Consider the following 8,748-nt stretch of genomic DNA (forward strand, 5'->3'; position numbering starts at 1 on the left):
CACCTCCTCAGGCCCCTCCCACCACAGCAAGCGTCTTATGAGGCGCTCCCCGCCTGCCTGACCGGAGAGGCGGCCAGAAGGCGGCCCTGGAAGGCAGAGGCACACCAGACGCTCCGGGGGTGGCCTGACGGAAACCAGACGTGGCCGCGGACCCGGGGGCCGTCCGTGCGGCCCGCGAGCCCCTCGACCTGCACCTGGCCGCCCCCACTGGAGCCCAGCCCCGGCGCCGCCACCTGTCTGCCGGGCTGGCTCTCCACAGCTCCATACGGAAAAAGCCGCCCCTCTGCCGTTTCGCCATGGCCGGGGGCGGGAGCGGGATCGAGGGCCCAGGCCGCTTCCCCGGGCCTGCCGGCCACCTGGGGCGGGGTCCTGAGCTCGGACGGTGGCGTGGGGGCAAGGGTGGCGTTGCTGGGTCTAAGGGGCTGTACCAACACAATGCTGGCTCCCACTGGCTTCGGGCCACCTGCTGTCGGGCAGGAGGGCCGGCCCGGTCTGCGGTTGGGCTTCGCCTAACGCAGCGTGGACCGGCTACTACTATTGCTCTTGCTGATTCTTCTACTTCTATTTCTGGCCCTCTGCAGGTCAAATATGCTGCCACTATTACTGCTGCTGATGCCACTTCTACTGCTGTTTCTACCACTACTACTACTACTACTAGGCCAGTGCATGGCAAATACTACTACTATTACCACCACTGCTGCCATTACTACTACTGCTGCTACTACTACTGCTGCTGCTACTTGTACAGGTGCTGCTGCTACTACTACTACTAATAGCCCAGTGCATGGCAAATATTAACACTACTACTACTACTGCTGCTTCTACTATTGCTACTACTACTGCTACTACTAGTAGTCCAGTGCATGGCAAATTCTACTACTATTACTACAACAGCTACTGCTGCTAATAGTAATGTTACTACTACCGCTAATGCTAGTAATCTAGTATATGGCAAATACTACTACTATTACTACTAGTGCTGCTGCTGCTACTTCCGCTACTACAACTATCAATACTACTAGCCCAGTGCATGGCAAATATACTACTATTATTGCTGTTCCTGCTACTTCTACTACTATTCCTGGCCCACTGCAAGTCAAATATGCTGCTCCAATTACTCCTGCTGCTGCCACTTCTACTGCTATTGCTACCACTATTACTACTACCACTAGCCCAATGCATGGCAAATACTACTACTATTACTACTACTGCTGCTGCTTGTACAAATGCTACTACTACTGCTACTACTAGTAGTCCAGTGCATTGAAAATACTACTACTACTACTCCTGATGCTGCTACTACTTCTACTACTAGTATCAATACTACTAGCCCTGTGTATGGCAAATCTACTACTACTACTGTTATGGCTGCTACTTCTATTATCACTACTGGCCCACTGCAGGACAAATCTGCTGGTACTATTACTGCTGCTGATGCCACTTCTATTGCTGATGCTAACTCTACTACTACTGCTACTACTAGCAGTCCACTGCATGGCAAATCTACTACTACTACTTCAATTGCTGCTACTGCTACTACTACTACTGGCCCTCTGCAGGGAATATATGGTGCTACTACTCCTGCTGCTGCAGCCACTTCTCCTGCTGCTACTACCACTACTATTACTACTAGCCCAGTGCATGGCAAATACTACTTCTATTACCACTACTGCTGCTACTTCTACTGCTGCTGCTACCTCCGTTCCCCGGCCCAGGCGGGCGGCGGGTCCCTGCCGGGACGGGCGGGCCGCTGGGCTGGCGGTAAGGCCCAAGCGCCCGCTAAGCTGCGCCTCAAGAGGCAGCCCGCGACCCCGCCAGCATCTACTGCCAAACCAGCCTAGAAGGGCCCGATCTCGCCGCGATCGCGGAAGCTAAGCAGGGTCGGGCCTGGTTAGAACTTGGATGGGAGACCTCTAGGGAAGACCGGGTGCTCTAGGCTTTTTGCCTCCCGCTCCGCCTTCTCCTTTTGGCGCCCGCGGCGTTCGCGGCTATCTCCGCCCCCCGCCGGGTACAGCTGCAAGCCCCACCTCCTCAGGCCCCTCCCACCACAGCAAGCGTCTTATGAGGCGCTCCCCGCCTGCCTGAGCGGCCAGGCGGCCAGAAGGCGGCCCTGGAAGGCAGAGGCACACCAGACGCTCCGGGGGTGGCCTGACGGAAACCAGACGTGGCCGCGGACCCGGGGGCCGTCCGTGCGGCCCGCGAGCCCCTCGACCTGCACCTGGCCGCCCCCACTGGAGCCCAGCCCCGGCGCCGCCACCTGTCTGCCGGGCTGGCTCTCCACAGCTCCATACGGAAAAAGCCGCCCCTCTGCCGTTTCGCCATGGCCGGGGGCGGGAGCGGGATCGAGGGCCCAGGCCGCTTCCCCGGGCCTGCCGGCCACCTGGGGCGGGGTCCTGAGCTCGGACGGTGGCGTGGGGGCAAGGGTGGCGTTGCTGGGTCTAAGGGGCTGTACCAACACAATGCTGGCTCCCACTGGCTTCGGGCCACCTGCTGTCGGGCAGGAGGGCCGGCCCGGTCTGTGGTTGGGCTTCGCCTAACGCAGCGTGGACCGGCTACTACTATTGCTCTTGCTGATTCTTCTACTTCTATTTCTGGCCCTCTGCAGGTCAAATATGCTGCCACTATTACTGCTGCTGATGCCACTTCTACTGCTGTTTCTACCACTACTACTACTACTACTAGGCCAGTGCATGGCAAATACTACTACTATTACCACCACTGCTGCCATTACTACTACTGCTGCTACTACTACTGCTGCTGCTACTTGTACAGGTGCTGCTGCTACTACTACTACTAATAGCCCAGTGCATGGCAAATATTAACACTACTACTACTACTGCTGCTTCTACTATTGCTACTACTACTGCTACTACTAGTAGTCCAGTGCATGGCAAATTCTACTACTATTACTACAACAGCTACTGCTGCTAATAGTAATGTTACTACTACCGCTAATGCTAGTAATCTAGTATATGGCAAATACTACTACTATTACTACTAGTGCTGCTGCTGCTACTTCCGCTACTACAACTATCAATACTACTAGCCCAGTGCATGGCAAATATACTACTATTATTGCTGTTCCTGCTACTTCTACTACTATTCCTGGCCCACTGCAAGTCAAATATGCTGCTCCAATTACTCCTGCTGCTGCCACTTCTACTGCTATTGCTACCACTATTACTACTACCACTAGCCCAATGCATGGCAAATACTACTACTATTACTACTACTGCTGCTGCTTGTACAAATGCTACTACTACTGCTACTACTAGTAGTCCAGTGCATTGAAAATACTACTACTACTACTCCTGATGCTGCTACTACTTCTACTACTAGTATCAATACTACTAGCCCTGTGTATGGCAAATCTACTACTACTACTGTTATGGCTGCTACTTCTATTATCACTACTGGCCCACTGCAGGACAAATCTGCTGGTACTATTACTGCTGCTGATGCCACTTCTATTGCTGATGCTAACTCTACTACTACTGCTACTACTAGCAGTCCACTGCATGGCAAATCTACTACTACTACTTCAATTGCTGCTACTGCTACTACTACTACTGGCCCTCTGCAGGGAATATATGGTGCTACTACTCCTGCTGCTGCAGCCACTTCTCCTGCTGCTACTACCACTACTATTACTACTAGCCCAGTGCATGGCAAATACTACTTCTATTACCACTACTGCTGCTACTTCTACTGCTGCTGCTACCTCCGTTCCCCGGCCTAGGCGGGCGGCGGGGCCCTGCCGGGACGGGCGGGCCGCTGGGCTGGCGGTAAGGCCCAAGCGCCCGCTAAGCTGCGCCTCAAGAGGCAGCCCGCGACCCCGCCGGCATCTACTGCCAAACCAGCCTAGAAGGGCCCGATCTCGCCGCGATCGCGGAAGCTAAGCAGGGTCGGGCCTGGTTAGAACTTGGATGGGAGACCTCTAGGGAAGACCGGGTGCTCTAGGCTTTTTGCCTCCCGCTCCGCCTTCTCCTTTTGGCGCCCGCGGCGTTCGCGGCTATCTCCGCTGCCCCATCCGCTGCCCCCGCCAGGTACGGCTGCAAGCCCCACCTCCTCAGGCCCCTCCCACCACAGCAAGTGTCTTATGAGGCGCTCCCCGCCTGCCTGAGCGGCCAGGCGGCCAGAAGGCGGCCCTGGAAAGCAGAGGCACACCAGACGCTCCGGGGGTGGCCTGACGGAAATCAGACGTGGCCGCGGACCCGGGGGCCGTCCGTGCGGCCCGCGAGCCCCTCGACCTGCACCTGGCCGACCCCACTGGAGCCCAGCCCCGGCGCCGCCACCTGTCTGCCGGGCTGGCTCTCCACAGCTCCATACGGAAAAAGCCGCCCCTCTGCCGATTCGCCATGGCCGGGTGCGGGAGCGGGATCGAGGGCCCAGGCCGCTTCCCCGGGCCTGCCGGCCACCTGGGGCGGGGTCCTGAGCTCGGACGGTGGCGTGGGGGCAAGGGTGGTGTTGCTGGGTCTAAGGGGCTGTACCAACACAATGCTGGCTCCCACTGGCTTCGGGCCACCTGCTGTCGGGCAGGAGGGCCGGCCCGGTCTGCGGTTGGGCTTCGCCTAACGCAGCGTGGGCCGGCTACTACTATTGCTCTTGCTGATTCTTCTACTTCTATTTCTGGCCCTCTGCAGGTCAAATATGCTGCCACTATTACTGCTGCTGATGCCACTTCTACTGCTGTTTCTACCACTACTACTACTACTACTAGGACAGTGCATGGCAAATACTACTACTATTACCACCACTGCTGCCATTACTACTACTGCTGCTACTACTACTGCTGCTGCTACTTGTACAGGTGCTGCTGCTACTACTACTACTAATAGCCCAGTGCATGGCAAATATTAACACTACTACTACTGCTGCTGCTTCTACTATTGCTACTACTACTGCTACTACTAGTAGTCCAGTGCATGGCAAATTCTACTACTATTACTACAACAGCTACTGCTGCTAATAGTAATGTTACTACTACCGCTAATGCTAGTAATCTAGTATATGGCAAATACTACTACTATTACTACTAGTGCTGCTGCTGCTACTTCCGCTACTACAACTATCAATACTACTAGCCCAGTGCATGGCAAATATACTACTATTATTGCTGTTCCTGCTACTTCTACTACTATTCCTGGCCCACTGCAAGTCAAATATGCTGCTCCAATTACTCCTGCTGCTGCCACTTCTACTGCTATTGCTACCACTATTACTACTACCACTAGCCCAATGCATGGCAAATACTACTACTATTACTACTACTGCTGCTGCTTGTACAAATGCTACTACTACTGCTACTACTAGTAGTCCAGTGCATTGAAAATACTACTACTACTACTCCTGATGCTGCTACTACTTCTACTACTAGTATCAATACTACTAGCCCTGTGTATGGCAAATCTACTACTACTACTGTTATGGCTGCTACTTCTATTATCACTACTGGCCCACTGCAGGACAAATCTGCTGGTACTATTACTGCTGCTGATGCCACTTCTATTGCTGATGCTAACTCTACTACTACTGCTACTACTAGCAGTCCACTGCATGGCAAATCTACTACTACTACTTCAATTGCTGCTACTGCTACTACTACTACTGGCCCTCTGCAGGGAATATATGGTGCTACTACTCCTGCTGCTGCAGCCACTTCTCCTGCTGCTACTACCACTACTATTACTACTAGCCCAGTGCATGGCAAATACTACTTCTATTACCACTACTGCTGCTACTTCTACTGCTGCTGCTACCTCCGTTCCCCGGCCCAGGCGGGCGGCGGGTCCCTGCCGGGACAGGCGGGCCGCTGGGCTGGCGGTAAGGCCCAAGCGCCCGCTAAGCTGCGCCTCAAGAGGCAGCCCGCGACCCCGCCGGCATCTACTGCCAAACCAGCCTAGAAGGGCCCGATCTCGCCGCGATCGCGGAAGCTAAGCAGGGTCGGGCCTGGTTAGAACTTGGATGGGAGACCTCTAGGGAAGACCGGGTGCTCTAGGCTTTTTGCCTCCCGCTCCGCCTTCTCCTTTTGGCGCCCGCGGCGTTCGCGGCTATCTCCGCCCCCCGCCGGGTACAGCTGCAAGCCCCACCTCCTCAGGCCCCTCCCACCACAGCAAGCGTCTTATGAGGCGCTCCCCGCCTGCCTGAGCGGCCAGGCGGCCAGAAGGCGGCCCTGGAAGGCAGAGGCACACCAGACGCTCCGGGGGTGGCCTGACGGAAACCAGACGTGGCCGCGGACCCGGGGGCCGTCCGTGCGGCCCGCGAGCCCCTCGACCTGCACCTGGCCGCCCCCACTGGAGCCCAGCCCCGGCGCCGCCACCTGTCTGCCGGGCTGGCTCTCCACAGCTCCATACGGAAAAAACCGCCCCTCCGCCGTTTCATTATGGCCGGGCGCGGGAGCGGGGTCGAGGGCCCAGGCCGCTTCCCTGGGCCTGCCGGCCACCTGGGGCGGGGTCCTGAGCTCGGACGGTGACGTGGGGGCGAAAGTGCCGTGGCTGGGTCTTAGAGGCCGTGCCAACTCAATGGTGGCTCCCAGTGGCTTCGGGCCAGCTTCTGTCAGGCAGGAGGGCCGGTCCGGTCTGTGGCTGAGCTGCACCTAGCGCAGCATGGGCGGGCAGGTGGGATGCCCAAGGGACCGCGGTCCCCGGGCCCGGAAGCCTCCTGGGCCACTTCCCCGTGAGCGGCCTGCAGGATCTGGGGCGGGGCGCCAAGCGCCGAAAAGTTTGCTGGCTCCCGCCCGCCCTGGGCTGGGTGGTCGCCAACACCTCCGCCACCCCCAGGTGCCCGAGACCTCCGTTCCCCGGCCTAGGCAGGCGGCGGGGCCCTGCCGGGACGGGCGGGCCGCTGGGCTGACGGTAAGGCCCAAGCGCCTGTGAAGCTGCGCCTCAAGAGGCAGCCCGCGACCCCGCCGGCATCTACTGCCAAACCAGCCTAGAAGGGCCCGATCTCGCCGCGATCGCGGAAGCTAAGCAGGGTCGGGCCTGGTTAGAACTTGGATGGGAGACCTCTAGGGAAGACCGGGTGCTCTAGGCTTTTTGCCTCCCGCTCCGCCTTCTCCTTTTGGCGCCCGCGGCGTTCGCGGCTATCTCCGCTGCCCCATCCGCTGCCCCCGCCAGGTACGGCTGCAAGCCCCACCTCCTCAGGCCCCTCCCACCACAGCAAGTGTCTTATGAGGCGCTCCCCGCCTGCCTGACAGGCCAGGCGGCCAGAAGGCGGCCCTGGAAAGCAGAGGCACACCAGACGCTCCGGGGGTGGCCTGACGGAAATCAGACGTGGCCGCGGACCCGGGGGCCGTCCGTGCGGCCCGCGAGCCCCTCGACCTGCACCTGGCCGACCCCACTGGAGCCCAGCCCCGGCGCCGCCACCTGTCTGCCGGGCTGGCTCTCCACAGCTCCATACGGAAAAAGCCGCCCCTCTGCCGATTCGCCATGGCCGGGTGCGGGAGCGGGATCGAGGGCCCAGGCCGCTTCCCCGGGCCTGCCGGCCACCTGGGGCGGGGTCCTGAGCTCGGACGGTGGCGTGGGGGCAAGGGTGGTGTTGCTGGGTCTAAGGGGCTGTACCAACACAATGCTGGCTCCCACTGGCTTCGGGCCACCTGCTGTCGGGCAGGAGGGCCGGCCCGGTCTGCGGTTGGGCTTCGCCTAACGCAGCGTGGGCCGGCTACTACTATTGCTCTTGCTGATTCTTCTACTTCTATTTCTGGCCCTCTGCAGGTCAAATATGCTGCCACTATTACTGCTGCTGATGCCACTTCTACTGCTGTTTCTACCACTACTACTACTACTACTAGGACAGTGCATGGCAAATACTACTACTATTACCACCACTGCTGCCATTACTACTACTGCTGCTACTACTACTGCTGCTGCTACTTGTACAGGTGCTGCTGCTACTACTACTACTAATAGCCCAGTGCATGGCAAATATTAACACTACTACTACTGCTGCTGCTTCTACTATTGCTACTACTACTGCTACTACTAGTAGTCCAGTGCATGGCAAATTCTACTACTATTACTACAACAGCTACTGCTGCTAATAGTAATGTTACTACTACCGCTAATGCTAGTAATCTAGTATATGGCAAATACTACTACTATTACTACTAGTGCTGCTGCTGCTACTTCCGCTACTACAACTATCAATACTACTAGCCCAGTGCATGGCAAATATACTACTATTATTGCTGTTCCTGCTACTTCTACTACTATTCCTGGCCCACTGCAAGTCAAATATGCTGCTCCAATTACTCCTGCTGCTGCCACTTCTACTGCTATTGCTACCACTATTACTACTACCACTAGCCCAATGCATGGCAAATACTACTACTATTACTACTACTGCTGCTGCTTGTACAAATGCTACTACTACTGCTACTACTAGTAGTCCAGTGCATTGAAAATACTACTACTACTACTCCTGATGCTGCTACTACTTCTACTACTAGTATCAATACTACTAGCCCTGTGTATGGCAAATCTACTACTACTACTGTTATGGCTGCTACTTCTATTATCACTACTGGCCCACTGCAGGACAAATCTGCTGGTACTATTACTGCTGCTGATGCCACTTCTATTGCTGATGCTAACTCTACTACTACTGCTACTACTAGCAGTCCACTGCATGGCAAATCTACTACTACTACTTCAATTGCTGCTACTGCTACTACTACTACTGGCCCTCTGCAGGGAATATATGGTGCTACTACTCCTGCTGCTGCAGCCACTTCTCCTGCTGCTACTACCA

The sequence above is a fragment of the Tursiops truncatus genome, chromosome 12 (assembly GCF_011762595.2).
Source record: "Tursiops truncatus isolate mTurTru1 chromosome 12, mTurTru1.mat.Y, whole genome shotgun sequence".
Classification (NCBI taxonomy): Eukaryota; Metazoa; Chordata; class Mammalia; order Artiodactyla; family Delphinidae; genus Tursiops; species Tursiops truncatus.